Source organism: Mya arenaria, chromosome 15 (assembly GCF_026914265.1).
Source record: "Mya arenaria isolate MELC-2E11 chromosome 15, ASM2691426v1".
NCBI classification, from domain to species: domain Eukaryota; kingdom Metazoa; phylum Mollusca; class Bivalvia; order Myida; family Myidae; genus Mya; species Mya arenaria.
In genome coordinates, this window is record NC_069136.1 from 13,589,649 (window position 1) to 13,609,153 (window position 19,505).

The window sequence follows — 19,505 nt, forward strand, 5'->3', positions numbered from 1 at the left end:
TGAAATCAACAACATAACGCTTACGTTGCAGAGTTCACTTCGTTTTAGGACAAACATCGCAATAAATACTAAAATTCGAAAACTTTTCCCAGTGGTATCAACTCCTTTACTCGAAGCAAATTAGGATGACCTCAGCCCACTTGTTTACCATTCACAATTGTCAGTTGATGTTTGAAATAACAAGTTGTCCAGGGTGCGAATAGGTTAGGGGTCAGTTTTGTCTAGTTTAGTGTTATTTAACGCCTTATTTTGGTTGTTTATCAGTCTGCTTCGAGATATTGTTCTTCGTTGGATTAATAAATTGCTTACGCGGGATAATCGTGTGTCACTCATTTCCAAGCGTAGAAGTACACCCTATTCCAAACTGTATTAGTTTTCTTTTTCACTCTTACTCACTAACAAGATTTTTCACAATTAATACAATTGCTTAAATGGATCAAAAAGGATGAACACATGTCGAAAACAATGGTTTTTATAAAGGATACCGAGTTTAATTGGACAGATAGGTACTGAAAAAACGTTTTTTTCTACCTTATGGGACATAAGTATATCACAGTAAATTTTTAGCTCTCACCAATCATTTAATATGTTTGCGTTTTAAGCTATTAAATACACGGTTATAATCTAGTTATCAGTAATTGATAATTTCTCTAAATTAATTATTTAGTTAGTAGTTAAAGATTGATCACTGAAAAAATATGTTTTTTATATATGAATATGTAGTTATTTTGAATAAGAGGGTCATTTTTAAAAAAAGGGAAATGGTTTCCTTATAAGCAAATACGTATTCTTTGATTATCTATCGAGGTTCAATATTTTTGCAGGCGCAATGCTGATGTTATATGAATGTAGACATATCAGCGAAGAGTATCATTGACGTTACACAGTTAGTCATGTTTGGAAGAAACACGTGTTAAAGGAGTTAGTTGTGCAATAAAAGTGTGGAATTTTTATTTATATTGCTTTTCTACATTCTTTGATATTTTGGCTCAATATTTTTGCAGGCGTAACGCACATGCTGTATGAATGAAGTATATTGATCGACGGTATGAGTTACACGTTTCGTTATGTTTTACAGAAACACTGATGCAAAGGAATAAGTTGTGCATTGAGGATATGTCATTTTTTTATCTTGCGTTTCTACATTCTTTGATATTTTGGTGTTGTTTATTTAGAGGATAGCTTTTCAGCTTTGGATCTAATCAAATATATTATCATATTTATATAGAGAAAATTATGTATATGCAGTTCTACGTACTTACGACGTAACAACAACGTCTACTGATTTTTTATGAGTAGCTTGATGTCTGACTAAAGATAACAAAATAGCTCTGGTTTAATATGCTTTGCTTTGTGGCGATTGTGAGCACACACTAACTGTAAATGAACATCCCCATTGGAACCGAGGCTGTTGTTACCTTTGTGTTGGTGTAGCTTGTACCTCCGAATGATCCATGTTCCATATATATCATTTATGGCATCAGTTATATTAAACCAACTGGGAATATCTTTCTCATATTCCATATGAATGTAGACTTTACTTTTAGTTCAAATATATTAACCTTGTTTAAAAAGCAATTATTATTGATATGGATTGATTGTAATCAGCTGACTATCAATTAAATATAAATACCCAACAAATACTATTATATTAGAATATAAATGATATTGGAAATACTTTATAAAAGTAAAAACTAAAAGTCTTCTATTAAAGAACTAGAGTCTATAGCACATACTTCCTATAAGCGATATTCAATCTCATTCCGACATATATTCTGAATAAGCACAAACAATAAACAAATTATGAAGTAGAAATCAATCAATTACTGAATTGAAAAGAAACTCTTAAATCAGATATTTTTATGATTACTCAAGTCAATAGATAACTAGTAAAACAATTAAAAAACCTGAAATACAATCATAACGAATAAGCAGGTATTTCAAATCTATATAAAGGAGTTTTATCAAAATCCAATTATTCATAGTTATAAAAAGATCGACGGTTACAATAGCTGGTATCCTTTGTATAAATTTATTCACAAGTCGCCGGTTGGATAATAAAGTCAAATTGTTTAAAATACAATAATTGCCTAATCCCCCAAATTATTTTTGTTACTTTGAAGTTGAATGATTGTCAATTTGTGTTCTAACTGTAATGAAAAATAAGATTTTATGAACACTTGATGAAAATGGATAACAATACATAAAGGTTTGAAAACATGTGGAATACAGAAAAATGTTCCAAATAATGTTATAGGTAATATGAAATTGATGAAAAATCAGACCATATTGTCAATAATGTTTACGCCAGACTGCTTATTGCATTTATAAGACATTTCTTGTGACAACAGATCAAATCAAACGTACCATTTTTGAAATGACTTGATAGTTATTGAAACACATTTAATAATTGCCTATATATACGTTTTTGGAAAACGATTTTCCAGATATCATAAATACTGTAATAAAAGATTATTTGTTATTGTCAAAGCATCTTTTCAAAATAGTTACTATTAAATACTATTGTTAAACTTCTAATGGAACAACTCTTTGAATATATTGTATTTAGTGTTTGTTTCATGGCGAAACTACAATTTTCATACGACTTGACTTCGAAAGCCCTGACTTTTTGCCCACGACAATCGAACAACAGATATTTTATATTTTAACGATCCTACGCAAGTTTCAAATCCACCTCTCTCAGACCTACGGTTCCCTGTTGTACTCCCGCTATCATATTCTACATGGACAACCGTTATGTTCGAATCAAAGTACAACAAACAGTGATCCCACAGCTTTTGTTCATTTCGAAATTAAGATTGATCACTTTGCTAAATACGTATGATAGAAATGAAAATAATTATCTGTTCAAAACAGAGCATTTTCTTTGTGTGCAATAAAAGCCATAAACTTTCGATATTTTTACCCTGTCGTATACAGCCGTTAATTAAGGTAGTATATATAATAAATTCCCTGTAAAAGCAGTTATAGTACGCCTTTGAAGTGAATAAACGCTCGTGTTGTTCACAGCTGATGCACCGATGTTGAGTATATCCTCGTTTCTCTGATGTCTCAAACAAAGTTGCAGTAATAGCAACTGCCTTGTTACTTGTGTATATGTCACATGGCTGGTCGCCCGTCGGTTTCCCTTGTAGGGGAGAGCTGCATCGACGCACAGTCTTTCGCTAAGACCTAGGCGCAAACCCGCTGACGCAGTCACAGGGGGTACTCCGAATGATTGGGGAAATTAGCTCGGTAGAGCCCCTGTGCCTCCTCGCTTTCCGTCCCCTTACAGACACCATTGGTCAGCCTTAGAGTAAATCTGTTTGGCTGATGTAGTTTCTAACACAGAGACTTGTTCAAGTTTTCCATTTATTTATTTTGTGTATAAAGTTCCTTTCAACTCAGAGATATCAAATAACAAGTAACATTAATCCAATTGCAAATTCAGTATAAAGGTTTGTTTCATGTACAGTTATATAAAATCTTCATATGTGGCTGGACTATTCAGAAGTCTCTTGTTATGCCACTGTGGCGACGGTTATGCCACTTATAAGAATCCAGGTGTTTCCTAATTGAAAGTAAAAAATCAAGTAAAGTCCTTTCTTTCGTTTTCTTCTAAAATTCTCTATAAGTACCTATTTACAAAAATGTCCTCACCCAATGATAAAATGGTAGGAGGGGACATATGAAATTTAACCAATTAAAAGACCTTTAACAAATAAGGAAAGGACCCTATGACCAATTAAAACTTATAATATAATTATGCAAATAAGACAAGAGAGTAAGACTCGTTAATTACTCTAAAAACTTTGATGTCTAGGTGCCAGATGGCTTACTGTACCATACAAAGAAATGTGCTAAAAATACTGAATAAACAGTAAGCCAAAACGAGATTGCAAACAATTGCAAAAAACAACAATAGTCCAGACTCAATCCATATTATCATCTGGATTTTCACACTCCTAAAGAAACATCGAACAAAAATACTAAAACTACAATTCCAGAAATAACGTCAAGATGCCTTTGAAAAATAAAAACAACAACAACTGACACAATAAAAAATTAGCAAATTGAAGAATTATGCATTAAAAATATTCACATATTGGGAACCCTGGGCTTTTTACATCATACAATTTCAGCATATATTTCATATGATATATATGTAAAAAAAAAAAATGTCCAATGGATTCATTTTTTAGTTTTGATCACCCTGTTATACAAGTTCCTTTGTCGTATGTCTGAAAGAGAACAAAGTCATCAAAAAGTAATTGAATTGGATAAGAATATAACAGAACAGAACATTTATTTACCAGAAAGCCACTGGCCCATTTGACTGAATGACAAAAATACAAACATTGGTTTACGTATGTATAAATTATATATGTAAAATAATCATTTTAACAATCGAAAAACAGATTCTCGTGCATATGAAAATGCAATGATTGACTTAAATATTGAATATTTCGTAATACGTTTCGTATAGTAAAAATTAATTTAATACCATTAATTGAATTGACAGACAACGTTATATAATAACTTTATTATAATACTTATAATGTCCCAAAATATCTTTGATTCTACTTTTGTTACAAATTAAACAATTAAGCTTGGGTATATAAATGACATTCGAAATATATAATTGCAACAATTACCTTTCTGCAAAGTTTATATTTAGATAAATACATTGCAGAGCGATTGGATATGGTAGTACCAAAATAAACCTTTTCAATAATTTTATTTTCTTATATTATCACGCGATTGTTATTGTGTTGAATTCGGCCTCACAAATGAATTCTGAATGTTTCAAGTTTATGTTATAGTAGTAAGTAATCAAATGTTATAGAGACTTATCAACTGATGCCATTGTTCGAAGGATAATCAAAAATAACGCAACAAATCTCAAATTTTGATGACTTATGAATTGTAATATACGAGGTGCAGTCAAGAAGTTCCCGGATTGCCTTTGTTGTCGGGTTTTGGATGGGACAAATACAAGTGCAGCGAAACTAAGCAAACTATTTGTTCTACAAGACTATACATATGTTCCACATCTATCACATCTTTCACTCATAAATCTATAATGTTTTACATAGTAGCCCACACCGTACTTATCACTTCGTACTGTTAACGTTCACACTCGAAATTTCGTAAGCATGGTCGCTCGTATGCATGTCAACGTTTTTCAAAATATTCAAACTATTGCCTTTGAAACTAAATACTTCTTCTGTTTCGATAACTAATGTCGACACGACCATTTAAGAAATGCTTTTGACCATTTTATACGATCGAAACGTTTAATAAAAACATCCTCCGGATTAAAAAAATGCAATGTTTCTGTTGGTGTCATTTTTTTAACTCACACAGTATTTAATGACTGTCCGTTGCTCCGTTCGCTCGGGTGACGTCGATGTTTCTACACCAGCGATTTCTTAAATTTCTTCAAACAACGCGTATTAATATACATTTTTAGCGATGTCATTCGTTTTGCGCGTGTGTTTAGAAATGACGTTCATTTGACGTCATAAAATTAACCCGATAAATCAGTGTTAAACTATTTCATAGGTAGCGTAAAGCAGTGAAGACAACTTGGCTATCGTTAATAATTCAAAATCTAAAAAATGCAATTTGAATATATGCATGACAAGTGACATTATAGTTTGACGGCAAAATTGTACACTGTATGATTAGTTCGGGAAGTTTGTTATGCATCACACACATCATTGGAAATGCGTACAAGTTTAGTTCTCTGAAAATAGTATACTCAGTACTAGTTTAATTCCAGGGAAAATGTTTTCCGTGGATGGGTATTCCACTGCGAGAACCAAGAAGTCTATTAAAAAAAAAGATATGGTATGGCCAGGGTATCGCTAGGGTATCGCAGCCTGATCTTCTTTTATCTCACTCCTCGTATATGTGGGTTTGATTGGGAATTGCAATTACTTCTTTCTGTCAATTACGACACATACACAACATTTTTTCTTTTAGATCTTAGATAAAAACCTAGCGTAATGAACGCAAATAATACATATTAAGGACACTGGATAATAAGGCTATTCCTATTTGCTGAAATAACACGGCGACAAAACAATGCCCTATATGGCGTACTCACGTTAAATGTTACAGTTGTTTGTTTCATGAAAATACTATATAAAACTGCTGTTTTATGAGGATGTAAACAAATTTGTTCAACACATTGACAAGAACGCTCTTGAAGACGAACAGTGACCAGCGTTATTAAAATGATTATGGCGCAAATAGGAAAAACTCAAGTCCCTGCTTTGCATAGATGCCAATATCGATTCTCTATTTCTATTTGCGAGAATGATAATTGAGATATTGCATTTGTCCGTACATGAGCCTTCAAATGCTGCATCTAGAAGTTTAAATTACATGTATTAACTTATAGATGTCCTTTAGATAAAAGAAAGGGACTATTTTAAACAATGGAATATCTGTGTAACGATATAATTAATCCATATATTGACACTTCCATAAGCGTGCGTTCTTGAATCAGGATGTAACCTTTTAAGTCGTAAATAATATGTTAAGTTTTAAACATCATAATGACAGAAATTCTTTAAAAAATAATATGAATGAATTTAAATAAGCGTCAACTCTAATAAGCAGATGGTACCCATGTAAATTGGTTTGAACAAAAGTTAGTCCACCTCACTTTTATCATTTACATTTCTCATTTGGCGTGTGAAGTCACACGTTGTCTGGTCCGAATGGGATAGGCTGCTGTTTTGTCTGGCTTGTTGTTATATAATGACTTAATTTGATTATTTATCTACGAATAGACATCATCTTGTGCGTTTTGATCAATTGATTTCTTTGATGGATAAAACCTGTTATACTAGGCCCGTTTATCTATGCCTAAGGGTAAGAAGTTATTAAGCGGTTAATATAAAGTTACCCGTCTACTTTAAAACATAGTGTGGCGTTTGATTAATAAATGCGTGCGCATAATTAATTCGCCAAGACCTGTTTCTCATTGCAGAGCGTTTAAGTTCACTGAAGTCGAACAGTTATTGATATTCTTTGAAATGAAAGTATAAAGGGTTGCGTCATAATTAGGGATGCAAACGAATGGCAAAATTGATATTCGAATATTCGGTAATTCTTTCGATCGAATATTCGAATATTCGATTACCGAAATACGTATTTTAGAAGATGTATTAAATATTATTATTATTCGCTAAAGCAATAGCCGGGGCGTTTTTTACCCTACTTTGTCGTAGCCAGTACGCGCAACGGACCCTGATTTCCCCAAATGAGCCTTTGAAATTCTCCATTTTCAGGAAGAAAAAAGCAAAACATTATAAACAACAAATTGAATAATTCAATTCCGCTGCCTTTTGTAAACAATGTGAAATTAGATGGATTCCTAGTCAACAGTGTTTTGCGCCTATGGAGGGTCTTTCCGTAGGATAATCAGCCTCGTTCTGAGATTGACCTCTAAATTGACTAATTAAAGATATGGAAACCCCAAACCAACTCGGTTCTAGTAAAATAATTAAACGAAAACATAAGTGTATTGGACTCAGCTATTGTACAACAAGAGAGGAAATATATCCTAAAATCCATTTCAAAGCACGAAAATTGTATCGAAACATGGAAACAGTTTATTTAAAAGCACATATATGCAACAACATTGTTGTAGCACATGGCATTCATATCATCACTTCCATTTGCGCTTTGTTGTACAGTAGTTGCAGCCAAGACAATACATTGGTGTTAAAGCCGATCCCTAGCTAATTGTTGTAAAAGTAGGGGGACATTTTATAGTACCCGGCGTTATGTACCTAAATGACACATGACGCGTGTCTAGTCATCACATTCACACCTCTGGCATAAGGGGCCAATCGTTGTAAAAACAAGACAAACGAACTTTATAAACAACATCAGCGTTGTAGGCAAAATGTGTTTAATTCTCTTTATTGAACTTTTTTCGAATATTCGAATACCGATTTTGACATTCGAATACCAAACGTTTGATCGAATATTCGAATATTCGTTTGCATCCCTAGCTACAACACATAATCGATAATGTATTCTGTGATATTCTAACATCCTTTTCGCTTTCGAGGTTCAATATTTTTGCAGTCGTAATGCATCTATTTTTGATATATACGTAATGGACATATTATATCTTTATTGACGTAAAATATTGTACTCTGTTTTTTTGTGTTTTTCGTTTTTGTACGTAAAATTTCGTGTGTTGTTATGCTCATACACTTCGACATATTTCATATTATATATTGTTACTATTGTGGACAATATCCAATGTACAGATCAGAAATGTGTCTATCTACCTGCCGTTTTGATCGTCGATAGTATGATTTAGAGCAAACATATTCCAGAACATAACGCTTACATAGCAGAGTTTACTTCGTTTTGTGACAAACATCGCAAAACCTGGTACCAATAGATTGCTCGATGGAAATAAGAATGACCTGATCTCACTTATTAACTTTTCACACTTGTCAGTTGTTGTATGAAATAACACGTTGTCTAGTGTCCGAATAGTTTTGGCGTCAATTTTGTGTAGGTTGGTATTATTTAACGGTATTTACAGAAACACTATTGTTGTGATTGATTAAGGAGACATGCATTGTCTGATCAAATACAGAGACATCCGTAAATTTGGCGATCTGCTACCGCCATTGCCACTGAGTGGTGATAAACCAACAATAGTGGCGACATATTGTCATTATTTGCCTAAAATAATCGCTCATTTACGTCCTTCCCCTATACAAATTGGAAAATAATACCATCAGTTATATTAAACCAACTGGGAATAGTTTTCTCATATTCCATATGAGTTTATACTTTACTAAATCTCTTTCTATTTTTAAACACAAACATATTAACCTGTTTTTAAAAAAAAACCTTTTGTTATTAATATGTACTCATTTTAATCAGCTGACTTAATTAAATATGTATGATAGGAATTAAAAGATTTACAAAACTGTACAAAACAAAGCATGTCAATTGGTGTTTAACAAAAGCCATAAATCTTTCATATGTATTTTCCTTTCGTAGGCAACCACTCATTTAAGCGGTAAATATCATAATTCCCTTTTAAAGGCTGTCAGTGTAAGCCTTTAAAGTGAATAATTGATCGTGCTGTTGCCAGCTGATGAGCCGATGCTCATCATATTCTTACGTTTGAAACTAAACGCTAGTAGTAGCTTCAGTGTTGTAAGTTGTATTTATGTAAATATGTGTTTTTTGTGTATGAAATTTTGTTCTGTAATTAATAAAATTGCAACTCAATGCCCTAAAAAGCCATATAAAAATACCTATATTCCTGCTAATTCGAGTTTTCTTCTAGGACCTATTGTGCTCAATAGTGTCAAACCCATCCACTGTACAGTTAAGGTATATGAACCAAAAACATGTGCATTTTGGATGACTGGTGACCCGGTATTTTTTTTGTAACTACAAAGCAAATGTTATTCACCGAAATCGTATAACCAATAGTTTTTTGGGGCCTTGAAATATTAAAAAATGTCATTTTGCGTCTGATATCAGTTAACATAAAGAAAAAAGATATAATCTGTGAAATCCGCAGGTATGCTTTTCTTTGTTTATTTATTTAACAAATCATTAATAAAAAAAAATCAAACACAATTAAAAAGGGCCACCATGCACCCAAAATCAACATAATGGTCGATGGAGGTGTCAGAAAATTAGCCGGTCTGAAACATAAAGAGTTGGTCATTTTATACAGCATCATATGACAGAGCCGTTACGTGTTTGACAGTTTAAATGTGCACCTCCGATAGGGTATATTTAATAAAAATAAACAATTACAACTTCCAATTATGAGTGTACTTCTAAAACTTCAGTGACCCAAAACGTTCAACATTAAGAAGTAGGAAAGAAAGCTTAAAGAAAATACTTACGTTCCTTCATTCGTTAGAATAGCTCCGTAGAGGAATCGTGTTCTGACAAAAAGGATTGAAGAAAGCTTTTTGGAAAAGAAAATGTTTTACACAGACTGTACAGGAAACAAATGCCATTAAGTGCCAATCGTGAGCTTCATTTAGTAAGTTATTGTTGTCGTACATTTGGAAACCGGCGGTCAGTAATGGAGGGCACGAACACGGCAACAACATCGGGAATATAATCACATTATCGCGAGTTTGTATCTATAAAATGAATGTCATGACAATGGCGATGTTTCCGTTTTATGAATTACACTGTCGAATATTCCTGTCTGTTATGTTTTATCGTTAATTATGGAAACAATCGCCAACGATGGTTGTCGTGCCTGCACTTTGCCAAAACAACATTACCTGATGACTGTGACATTGAATTCCACTTTAATGTATACAAGGAGATATCATGGTGTCGAGAAAAAACACTCTAATTTCCATCTATTTCATTGCAACACGTTACAGTTTATTTGGATAAAAATGTCCAAAGACAATTTGAAATATGAAGAATTTGACTTAAATCTCAATGTACCCAATAAACCATTCATCGAAGTTTGCCTGCGAAAGGAACCAATGTCCATAACCAATGCTTTGAATTAATGAAATGTTTCCTTTGAAAATGGAACGGGAATAAATTATACACTCCTAGGGAATATTGTGTAACTACGTCATGAATCCATACCCGAACAATAAATAAGTCACGTCCGGCGTAAGTAAACAACTTTGGACAACGTCTGGAATATAATAGATTAAATTCATATATAACGTTACAGTGTTAAAACAGATTGAAAAATGTAAAAATTAAGATGCACGTTTAAATTTCGAGTGTATTGATATAAGTATTTTCGCGATATTCCGTGAAACATGTAATTAACGGTGACTGAAATTGTTCCGGAAACCGGCGTCGCACTTATGGAGAAACTGTTATATCAGTTAAATAAACAGAAAGCGCTGAAGAAAAAGTACAGCGCATGTGATAGAGACACTGTTACTGTTGAAAACACTGGATGAGGAACACAGGAACATACGAAGTGTTTAAGGCTGCCGCTGAACAATTTTACAGCTCGGGAGAAATGCAAGGCCAGAGCTTGAAGACGCAAGTTCATGATAAAAAACAGCGGATTGTCGAGACTTAATTTAAGGTCAACAATGGTAAGGGACATTATACCTTAAATATGTACCATACGGCCTGTTCATGTCTTGTCAACGAAAAAAAAGTCGAGTGGTTCCACGGAAAAAAAGTCGAGTGGTTCCACGAAGATCATCTGCCGGAAATAGTCTCTTCTATCGAAAATAATTTAGCTGAAAGGGGCGTAACGGTGCAAGATATTAATCTATCGTTAAAGGAGTTGCTGCACCCATCGAATCTTGTTATTCAGTCTGAAGAAGAAACAGTCACTTTAATTGACTGCGACAGTGAAGTTCAGTTAAGAATGCATACTGATACAGAATGCCGCGTAGAAAATTCGCTAACAACTAGTACAAACGAAGTCGATGCCATAGATTTCCAACATCCCATATCAGAAACCATTGCTTTACTCAAAGGTCTACATGAATCTGTCAGTCGTTTAGAAACTAATTTGGAATATCATATTACCCTGACAGAAGAGAGATTTGCTCAACTACGGGATGAAATGTTCAGCGTCAAAAGACAAAATAAAACAAACTCTGATTTTACTGACCGTCACCTTGAAGATGTAGAATCGAGTACTATGCAGTTGAAATAGTCTTGTGAAAAAAATGAACGAATCCAATGCTAAGAAATTGCAAGCGATATCCGACGCAGTGAAACAACTAAATGAAACATTAAAATCGCAGAGTAAACCAGTTTCTACAAAAATAACATCACAGAAAACAGCTTTTGAAAACGACGTGAGACCGATGGAGCACAAAACAAAAACACTGGTGATTGGCGATTCAATCCTCAAATGTATGAAATTTCGGCGTCTGCATCCAAAAGTTGAACTTGACGTAAATCCAGACAAGAAGTTATCACACATTTGCTCTAAGTTAAATGTTTCAAGCAATGAAGAGTGGCGCACTATTATAATCTACGCCGGCGGGAATAATGCTGCTGCCAGGGCTCCACTGGATAAAATCTATGGAGATCTCAAGAAAACCGTTGAACATTTGCGCCAGTGTGAATGTAAAGTTTATGTTTGCACTGTGTGTCCACGACGGGATGCAAATGTATCTCCGATAAACGAATTGGTACAGCGTGTGTGTGCAGAAACCGGTGCTGAGGTATTGGATATATGTAGCTCCTTCGTCTACCGAAATGGCAACGTGGTCCAACATCTCTTCCATAGTGATGGTATCCACATTAATGACCAAGGTGAAACAAGGATATTTCAATGTATTGATCGCCGTGTAAATATTGCAGACACGAGGGATTCTCCAACACCGTCAATGCAAGGTGACAACATTGCCGAAAGGAGCAGTTAACCAAAATTTGCGGCACGAAAAACAAACTGGCCACTTCACCGCAAACGCTAACATTAGACATCCGGTAGGACAGTTTACCAGAAAGAATCGGTACACCGGATGGTCTAGTAATGAACGACCTGAGACCGGAAGAAACGAGCTAACCGGAAGAGATGGTTATTCTTATCCTATGCGACATCCTTATCAGAGACATCCGCAACAGAACATCGAAGGAAATCACTGTACCGGAAGCGCCTACCAAGAATATTCGGCACGACAGCTGACGGGAAGGTATCACCCCACCGGAAGCTCCGGGCCAGAACTTCCGGCGACAAGACTACGGAAGGAATAATTTCACCGGAAGTTCCGGGTACGAACATCCGGCGTGACAGGATAGTGGAATGAATCACTCTCCCGGGTATCAACATCCTGGCCGAAATGACACTGGAAGAGATTTGCTCACCGGAAGCGGTTGGTATGGGCAGCCAGAGCGACAGCGAACCGGAAGGAACGAGTTGACCGGAAGGACTGGCTATGGACTTGCGGAACAACGATATGAGCACGGGCAATATCATCCATATAGACAGTCCTCTTATGAAGGTGTTATGCACAGACATAGTTACAACAAGACTAGAGTCTTTTGTACGAACTGCAATATGGATAATCATGCAACAGAAGCATGTCGACGACGTTTCTATTAGGGATTTACTGTCAGTCACACAATCAATTTTGATAGCAAGAACAGGTTTGAAAATGTGCTTAATATTTGTTCAGAGTGTAATTTTTATAATTGTGCATGTGTACGACATAATATTTCTGCTAAAAGCAACAACCTAAAATGCAACCACAAGTATAGCACTAATGAAACAATATCAAGACAAGTATTTATAAATGAACACGATGACACCTTTCCTTTTCGTTGCAAAGGTTTACACGTTGCGTGCTTGAATATCCAACATTTCTTGCCAAAGTTTGATGAAATCAAATACTATTTGATGTCATCACGCAAAACTTTTGATATTTTTGGGTTCAGTGAAACATTTTTGACTGACAGAATATCAGACAAAATGATAAACGTTCCTGGTTATATTTTTAAACGTAAAGATAGAAAAACTAAAAAGGGCGGTGGAATATTGGTGTACATTAGAGAAAATATACCATTTATTCGCAGAAAAGAACTTGAGTCTGAACACATTGAAGCAATGTGGATTGAAGTATCTTTTTGCAATACCAAACCATTTCTAATGTGTTTCATTTATCGACCACCTGATAGTAAGTCAGAATGGATTAATATGTTCAATAATCAGTTAAAGAATGTTGAGGAATTAAATTTAGAGTATCATTTCGTCGGAGACATTAATATAAATTATAATGCCGAATGTAAGACATTTAAAATTACTGCATGGCAGGATTGTATTATGAAATACGGATTAAATCAGCTTATAGATGTTCCTACAAGAGTATCAGAGAAAACATCTTCTATTATAGATCATGTATATACGAACTCAGTGGATCGAGTATGTGAAGCATTCGTATCAAATTTTAGTATAAGTGACCACTTTCCAGTTTGTTTCACTAGAGCTGCCCGTTTACAAAAGATTTCAGAAAACACGCATCGACATCATACATTAAAATATAGGTCGTTCAGAAACTTTAATGAAATTTCCTTCTGCATTGATCTTAACAAGGTAAATATAAATGAGGCTGAATAAATTCAAGACCCTAATGAAGCCATGGAAGTTTTATATAAGCGACTGAATGAGGTGTTGTCGCATCATGGGCCACTGAAAGAAAAACGAATAAAATTTGAAACACAACCAGCCTGGTTTACTGACGAAATAAGGTTGGCTATAAAAGAAAAAAATCGATTCAAAAAGCGTCAACATTGGTCGGAATATAGACTTTCAAGAAATAACGTTACTCGATTAGTACGGCAAACCAAGAAAGATTATTACAATAAAGCTGTTAAAAACTGTAAAGATTCTAGGGTGTTATGGAAGAACCTCACAGAGTTGAATGATAATAATAATGACACTACAAACAATAATAGTATAATATTACCACAATACCTTCATTCAAACGGAATAAATGTTGTTGGCGATGCACAAATATTAGACGTGTTCAATAAGCATTTTACTGACATATCCGATTGTATCAGTAAATCAGTGTTCGATGAAACACATTTTTCAAAACTTGGTACTAAATTAAATAGTTTGCTAAAGGGTCAGTACTTTGATATATCTTACATCACCCCATTAGAGGTAAACATGTATATTGATAAGCTTAATACGGCGAAAGCTACAGGATTAGATGGAATAGGGCCTAATATCATAAAACAATGTGGTGATTGTATTGTTATACCTCTAACGTCCATTATAAATAATAGCATACGGCTAGGAATATTCCCAGACTCATTTAAAGAGGCTAAGGTTTTGCCTATATATAAATCCTCTGGTCGCAATGATCCAAATAATTATAGACCAATTTCTATCCTTCCAACACTGTAAAAGGTGTTTGAACGGCACATGGCAGATCAAATCAAAACATTTTTAAAAACTACGAATATCATACATGAATTTCAATCTGGGTTTCGAGAAAATCATTCTTGTCACACAGCGTTGATAAGAATAATTGATGATTGGATTGATGGAATTGACAATGGAGTTTTTGTAGGTGCTCTCTTCCTTGATTTACGAAAGGCTTTTGATTTAGTAGATCACCAAATACTTTTACATAAATTGAAATTATACAATTTCAGTGATAATACCGTTCAACTGATAACATCGTATTTGAAAGATAGACACCAAATTGTAAAGTTTCGGGGTTACCAATCTTCACGAAGATGTATAAGGTCTGGAGTTCCTCAAGGATCCATTCTTGGACCTATTCTTTTTCTTATATATATTAATGACATTACCTTTGAAATAGAAAATTCCTTGATTGACTTATATGCTGATGATACTACACTATATGCAAAAGGTTCAAATACGCAGGAAATTGAACGTACGTTGCAAATAAATTTAGATATAATATCGGAGTGGTGCAAAATAAACAACATGGCAATACATCCATTGGAAACGAATTGCATATTGCTGGGTTCAAATGCAAAGTTAAGAAATGCATGTGCCCTCAAATTATTCGTAGACAAAGTACTTATTGAAAATGTAACTTCGAAGAAATTGCTTGGAATTGTTATTGATTCATCATTGTCATGGAACCTGCAAGTTGACTTTGTCTGCAAGAAAGTAACTGCAAAGATAGCTCTTTTAAAAAGACTTAATTACTTTTTAACGGATCAAATGAGACATTTGTTTTATAAATCGTATATACTTCCTATGTTTGACTATTGTTGTAGTGTTCGGGGGAAAAGCAAGCAAACGCATACGAAACGAATTACCATGCTTCAAAAAAGAGCTGCTAAAATTATTCTCTTTAAGCCTATTAGAAGGCCATCGCATGAATTATTTGAACAATTAGAATGGCTTCAATTTGAATACCGTTGCAAATATCAAACGGCTGTTATGGTATATAAATCTATTAACAATCTTACACCGAGTTATATAAAAGACATTATAAAGTTATCAAACAATATAAGATATGGATTGCGATCTTCTACGCGACAAGACATTGCCGACATTCGACATAAAACTCAATACAAGAAACACTCGTTTGCATGCTACAGTGGGACAGTTTGGAACTCTTTACCAGAACGAATACGTAAACCGAACACGGAAAAGTCATTTAAAGCCTGCTGCAAGAAGTTCTTTTTACATCATCAATTGCAAAAACCGTTGTAAGAATTGTACGCATAATTCCATGACTATTGTTTTTACATTATATATATCTCGAGTAAGGGGTTAAATACATGTGTGACTGTCCTACTTACTCAGTTAATAAATTTTAATGATACGATTTGTTAACCTTTAGGTACAAATTGATGTATTGTTTGGCATTGATATTATAATTAATGTATTATATTCATGTTTCTTTATGTTTTCGTATAACATTTTAATACATACCCTCTTGAAATAACATAGATTTATTGCTTGCGTTTTCATTCTAAGCATTTATGTGTGTGTGCGTGTGTATGTTTCTTTCAGAAGGCCACATTGTAAATAAGTCGTGTGTTATGTCTGTTTATAATATGATGCCTATGTCTTAATGTGTTACCTTCTTTAAATAAAGTTATTATTATTATTATTATTAAGTAAAAGGATTTTTTCTTGTAACAGGATGTGTTCTATCAAATCGTTAATAATCTTTCTGTGAGAAAGCAGCACAGTATTTACTTAAATCGATAGCAAGATGTACGTGCCTGTAGGGTGTTTTATACCGAGGGGCTTAGTTTTAAAACTTCAAAATAACAGATCATCTTCAAATAATAATATGACGAAAATCAGCAATGGACAAATTCTTAGCGTAAACTCTAGAACCCTTTCCTGATTGTATGCAGGTCGTGTACATGCAAGATTTCTATCGGTTGAAACAAACAATAGTATACCTTTTGGTGTTGGTATACTTGAAGAATCCACAATTTCACCCAAAGGCCAAACAACTGCAAACATTAGTCTCATTCATATTAAGTTCTTGTTAGCCTTAAAATGGAGTTTCCAATGATTAAATTTTCACATGGCAGCAATTGTAAAAACAGCCATACTTTTTATGTTTAATAGATATGTATCCTATCTCTGCTTAACATGTGTTTCCAATATAACAGAGTTATTCTGAGGCCAACAGTTCTCCTTACTGTTTAAAATAAAAGCAACCCCTACCTGATTATTCTATATTGGCTTAGGGCAGTGCGGCGAGGTTTACAAAAACTTTGAGACATATAATTTACAAGAAAATGTTTATTATGAAAAATTTCTCTTACTATGCAATTTCATCATATGAATGATAAATCTGTTTTCATTTGTTTTCAAAGAGCATACCCATGTAATATTATAATGTTATTAATTAGGTGATTTCATATTGGCCTAGTTATTTGTCCGTTAGCTGTATTTGCCTGAGCCCGAAAGGGCGAAGGCAAATACCACCGACCGAGGACAAATAACAGGGCCAATATGAAATCACCTAATTAATAAGTATTTTATTAATTAACTATTACCATTTCGGTTAGAAACATTCTTTTAACTTACCTTCAGTTCACATTGAAGCCGTATTTATCCCTTATCCATTCATGGTGTCAGTCTGCTTTTCTAGACTTGACTTTGTTGATTTTGACATGCATCCTTTAAGTGACATTGCACATACTTGTGAATAAAGCACTGTACATTATAAGGAAGCATGTCTTTTCGTCTTAATTTCGTAAATCGTTTGCTTAAACGTCAAATGTTTTACCTTCGGCGTCCATTTTATCGGTGTACAAAACCATAATACTCGTAAAATCCACCAACGGGTTAAATACAACTGTAATATCAAACCATACAACGTGGTTCAAGTATTTACTAGGTTCAAGTATTCCAAATAGAGTTATACGAAGCACAACATTTTCAAAACAGTCGGAAAACGGAAAACAAAATGGCTACCTTTAAAAATAATTTCCAGCATATTTTTCATATAGGCGAGTTTCGACAGCCAATGAAAATGGCCCATTTTTCAAATCCTATATTAGGCGAGTTTTGTTGATATTGGCCGAGTTTGGTCGATATTGAGCGAGTTCTGGCATATATTGTCTTCAATTGTCTGGTATTGGTACAGCAATTGTCTCTGTATCTCCTCAAATACGTAATAGTTGATTAATAAACATTTGTAATAAATCACTTGATCAAGAACGTATACATGAATCATAAAAATGATATGTTTTCTATACATCTTTGCTAAGGAGCTTATGGGTGATGAGGCCCGACATCTAGTGGTACGAGAAAAATCCTGTAAATCTGGATGACAAACGGGCAGATGTTTCTGAGTTTTCCTCAGAAGGAGGGTTTTATGTCAGGTTTTCCTCGGCCAGTCGACCACGTTTGTAAGATCCATTTTTGTCAGGCATGTTGTTACCAAGACATACTTTGCTCATGTTACTAGTTCATGCTGTATGTGTTATTCGGTTTCCCAAGTGCTTCACTGAAACTTCCAAAATAATAATAATATAGAATGGTATTCAGGGAAAAAACATTAACAACTATTTTAAATAAACACCTTTATAATAGTGCCATACCAAAACAGTATATCTTTTATTTTGCTATTAGCAGCTATTCTGCACTTATAATACCTTCCCTTATTACTAAAGAAAAAAGTAACTGAATATAAAAGAATGCTGTTGCCTGAGGCAAACCGACGAGATATGCATATAAAAATATAAACATAACGCAAATTTGAGACAAAGCATAAGTTTACATTTTATCCAGTTCCTAACGCGTAATTGACATGCAACCAAGCATGTACATAGTAGAATATTCTTTATATTTAAAGTTTAAATCAATTCTCTAGATATTTGAAATACGAACAAAGCGGCTTTTCGGGAAAATATTGCATTTCTAATAAATGCAAAGCTTGTTTTAGCTTAACAAGCATGTCATAAACTGTCTTACGCATATTTCAGTTCAATGGCAGACATATGAAACATACGTTATGGATAATTCACCAAAACGTTTAAGGCTTTATCCCAATGCTATAATGAACTATTAAAGTTGAACAAATATAGACTTACGAACATACTTTACCACACTTTATACTTCATTTGTTATAATTGTTTCATGGAGTAATCACAATAATCTGTTCAGGAAACAATTGCTATAAAAAGCGACAGTAGCTGGCGACAATTACAAACCAATTGTTGTCATATATCAAGAAATTAGCGGACAGGAAATGGATGTTTTTACATTAAAACGCTTAATCAGTCGTTTGTTTGGGGCATTAACGCAACTTTTCATTAAGCCGACCATCGACATCAGAATAATCGTGATATATAAGCAGAACCCATTCGAAAGCCGTACGGCAAAATTGATGTTGATAACGTCTACAGTAATGCGTTTAAATGACTACAGCAAAATCACCTAGTTATTTCGAAACAAATTAAGGTCTTTACTATAAAAATATAAATGCAAGTGTTTTTTTTATAATTGCAGCTAATTGTGACTAAGCAGTAAGTCAACAACACTCTAGCTCAAGGTCACTGGACTTTACCCAGAATTC